Genomic DNA, 4,917 nt, shown 5'->3' with positions numbered 1-4,917 from the left:
TTCGTATAAATAACAACTTTACTGCAGTTGTAATGCATTTTAATGTAATTATTTCATGATTGTTATTATATTAGTATACTTAATTGTATTACGAACTGTTTTAATTGTTACATTTCATTTAAAGTATGTACTAATTTGAGTCCCATTGTAACGAAAGTCTAATGGAAGCCAAAGAATTAAACTGTTAACGGCATTCATTTTCTGTATGGAACATGTGCTATGCATTGAAGTAGCTGACACATTAAATTTTGCAGTCTTTCCAGGGAATTCTTTGATTGCAGCCATTGTATATTCTGTGTCTGATATGGCTGGTGTTTCGGAGAGTGAGTATGGTGTGCATGGGCTATGCGGTGGGTGTTCCCTGGACGTATTTGAATTCTTTTATTTAACAGATTCTTGACATTTTCTTATTTGAGTATTTGATAGATTATGAGGTGTTGAGTTGTGGAATGAAGTGTGACAAATGTGGGGTGGTCAATGAGTTGACCGAGGAAAACGAACTCTTTTTAATGGGCAATTGTTACACGTGTCAGTAACAAAATTAAGAGGATAACATCTAATTTTAAAAAAATCATTTAGAAATGACATGGTTTACAAAAAGTAAACTTTCAGTTCTAATGATATTCAAGATCATGTTTTTCTTTTTTTAAATATTAATCCCCCACGCACTGAATACTTTAGGAGATTGTCAAGTTGTAATAGAAAAAGTCACAGATTGGTCGTCCTATTGTCTATATGTGTTGAATAAAAGGAGTACTATATCACTATGGCACATGTTTTTGAAGTGCATGTGTTTATCAGTAATAAAACCACTGCCACAAATTCTACATGTTTTCAGTGTGTTTAAAGCATGCCTGACAGTCAATAACCAAGCGTCCTTCCTGTGTGTCAGAATCTCAGAGGCCAAAAATCGGGGTCCCTTTCCTTCTGCGTTGGTCAGCTACCAAGTACTACAAGTCCTCTCTGCTACATAAGTTGCCCAACGACACTCTTCCCCCATTATACCTGGCTCTATTGTGAGTTTGTGCATGCTGGTAATCAATATGTTCACCGATTGGCACCCTTTCACCCAAGACTACTAACAAAATCCGTACAATCTATATTCTTTCTAATATCAACCACCCAATGACTGGTACCTCGACAATGTTTTGTCACTCAAGACACCCTAATTCTTGTCTTCTAGGTTGAGGCCATGTCCATGAAAATGATGTGCCGACGTTTTGGCACGGCTTTGACTTTGTACCTCCTGACAGGACTGAAAGTCCGGTCTCAGCAGTAGCCAGATTCACCTGTTTTATTATATTTAAACATAAACCTTTTGTCAAAAACTTAATTTGAGCTATTATCAATTATTTGAGATTTTTTATTTTATTTAAGAAAGTGTAGGTACCGTATTTATTTTTTTACCTTAACACAATTTCATTTAACTTTTTTCTGGTATAATTTTGGTGCAGGAGTGATGCTGTATCTATTCCCATGCCAGCCCCAACAAAACAGTCCAGTCTGCAGTCCGAGGAAGATACATCGTTCTGTGGGAAAACTTCAACTTTGTTGTATAGATTCTTCGTTTTGGCAAATACAGTCATTCTTGACACCTTTTAATTTAACTTCTTTCCCCATGCATCCCCAGGCCAATTTTCCTGTGTAGGGCCTACGCCCACCGTTTACATTTAACTCAGCAACAGTAATGCGCCCCATAATCTCCATTCACAGTATTAGCCGACTTATGATGGACACATTTAAGTTAATACATCTTTCATACGTATGTAGGAATCAGCAATGTCTTTTTGCAATTACTAGTATTGAGTCTTGGCTGCGACACATCGCGACCGACAACTTAGTGTAAAAGCATAATTAGCATTTGTATAGTATGCACCTAACATATCCCATGTAACATCGATGTTGAGTGTGCTCTTATAATAAAGTAACATGTTAGTAATTCATGTGAGTTTATTTAGATTCTTCCCATGCTAATATAATCTAGAAATCAGTCTCATCACTGATTAGGGAGTGCACCAGTGTAATTGTTCATTTATTGTTAGTAACGTCAGCTATGGGTCTACTGAACCATGCTGGAAGGTGTGTACACAGAATGGGTGATGGGGGGATATATCCCCCCTTCTCAAAATCCTAAAAGATCTATAACAAATATATTATTTTCCCGAACAAAAGTAAAGAAATTGAAAGTAAAGCAGTGGGTAAAGTATTTATGCCTCCTCCCATCTCACAAAATGAAATTCTGTGTACACTCGTGCACGCTGGGGCTAACGTCTCACGATAACAACTCAGTGGTTGACACCTACATCTAGCCTGGTGCACACCCCCCCCCCTTTTTGGGACCTTTTTCATGCTTTAAGAGCGGCAACAGCCAATAGCCCCCCCCCCTTCTCCAAAAAATAAATTATGTAAATTTTTCTGGTTGTGCACTATGTTTAGCTTCCAAAACTGGCAAGGTAAATGTCAATAAATGTCACTGTAGGTAATCGATAGTGCTGACTGTTTGGATTCACAACATAAGTGTAGCATATTTACTTATGAATGCATCATATGTTAAAACAGTATGATTTGACAGTGGTTTGTTGTGGGGGGGAAGGGGGTGGAGCAAAATCCTCGGCGCCTGGGCACTAGTAGGTTGGGGGTTTAGTTTCCAAATACTTTTTTCTTTAATATGTGTGTTTATTCTGATATTAGGACAATAATTAAAATCTATTGCCAAGAAAATCCACTGGAAACCTCATAAGTTATGCGATAAGTGCAGATCATCTTTACATTTATGACTATCATAATATTTAGTCTTAAGATTTTTTAAAATCTATTGTTTGAGAATTGTACATTTAGTAAAGGGGATAATTAGCCACCATGACCCTTAGGTTTCTATTGACGGCCCTGCATGTAGCATAAATATGAATATGGGATAGTATCAGTACTACCTATAAACATTCGTGTATGTATACATGCACATGCGAAAATTTTGGATACACTTCCCTGTATTTCTTCCATTGCGGAAATGAATGTATGTGTTATTTTCATATGATTTTTGACATTGTATGCCTTTTATTAAGAATGAAATACTGAAAGAATAATTGACTGGTATCAGTTTAGGCTTAAAATCATTAGTCCTTTCAAAATGGCTCTATGTAATGTAGAGAAGAAACACTACTGCAAAAGGCACTAGCTCAAATATTTTAGTGATGTTATTCTGTTTTGTTTAGACATTGTCTTCCGCACTACGGAGGTGAAAGTACAATACAACACTCAATCCTGAATCCAGGAAAGGAATTCTTCACAAGTAGAAAATCTTCGACCAGTGGCGTCTCGTCAGGGCAAGCAAGGCAAGCAGTGCTTGCCCAGGCAGTTTCCAGACATTGTATTTTTTAAATAAATATTTTATTCAGAATAGTATTTTACTTTGGCTCGTGCAGTTAGGTGTATGTATTTTTTACACTATCTTCTTGGGACCCAATACTGTGCGCTGTGCGCTATAAAAAAAGAACTCGTTGACACAAAAACATGCTGTTTTAGAAGCGTTGCTAGGTTTAGAAGCGCTGGTAGGATCGCTTTCAGCAGGAAGGCTGCCGCAGTAGTTTCCTTTAGGAAGGGGGGTGGCATGGTACAAAGGTTCAGGGAGGGGATTGGCTGGAAAAATACGCGGTAGAAGCTACGAAGGTAACGCTTTCTTGCCGAACTGGAGCGAACATGGCCGAAGCAGACGGTGGAATTTTTTCCGCCGACTGCTTCGGCTATGTCCGGTACAGTTCGGCACGGCAGGTGGCGATGTCGCATTTCAGTCGGCGGTCGTCTCTCGGGGCGCGCGCATCTTTCCCGCGGGCTGTTGGCTGGCAGTGCGTGGGGGATTTTTGGGCGTACGATGATACTACACTCCCACTTAGTATATAAGTAATGTAGAGTAGGTATTTTTCTATCAGAATAATGTAAGTCAATCATTATTTTTCAAAAATAATGTATTTAAAAAAATGTCAATTTTTCTACCTGTGGAATAGTCAATGCTCAGTTAAGAAAACTACTTAAATAGCACCATTTTGTACCTTGAAATCCATATTTTCCCGGCGGAGGGCCCCCAGACCCCCCCCCCCCCCAACCTCATCATGTTTTGGTGTGAACGGAGTTATTGCTTCCCCTCATGTAAACCTCACGCCTCGCCACTGTCTTCGACCTGGTTAGAAATAGAAATTGGGTTCCTTGACTCACCTGTCAAAAACGCTAACCAATAATGCAGCTGTCGGACTTTTCAACCATAATTTTTTTTAATCCCAAATTATTGAACATAGAAAAAATATTCTTAGGTAAAATACGGATGAATATATATCTTGAATTACAATTATATTAAAAAAAGAAATTTAATAAAATTTATATACATTTTGAGGATGTGGCCATATGGCAACCATTGGAAAACAGAATTTCCTTTATATTTATATTTATATTTGCATTCACAAGAGAGGTTTAAAATTTGTGTTGCCATATGGTATCAGAGGGAATGAAAGGGTTAAAAAAATTGTAAAAAAATATTGATATTTAATTTCATTTTATAAAAATATAAAGTTTATTCCAGTTTTTTAATGTTTAATAGATAATGTCTTAATACTCGGATACACATGACATGTTCGATATTTTATTTTATGGTGTAAACTATTGTTTAAAGTATTATTATTAATATTTATAACTAAAACATCCTGCAAAAGTTTTTTGGTTGCATGGATATTTTATAAAAGCTATTCTCGAATAGTAAAATGTCGGAAACTGATCATAATTTTTTTTCGAATATGTGCATGTCTTTTTGCCACTATTGGTTACAATTGAATTACTATCTGGTGACGAAAATTGACCTAACATAAAATAAAGGAAAGCTACTGTGAGGCATCTACAGGAATTGCTCTTAAAAAAATTTAAGTGATCATA

The sequence above is a fragment of the Bacillus rossius genome, chromosome 7, assembly GCF_032445375.1.
Source record: "Bacillus rossius redtenbacheri isolate Brsri chromosome 7, Brsri_v3, whole genome shotgun sequence".
In the NCBI taxonomy this organism is placed as follows: Eukaryota; Metazoa; Arthropoda; class Insecta; order Phasmatodea; family Bacillidae; genus Bacillus; species Bacillus rossius.
The sequence above is the reverse complement of the archived record's forward strand: the minus strand, read 5'-3'. Positions refer to the sequence as shown.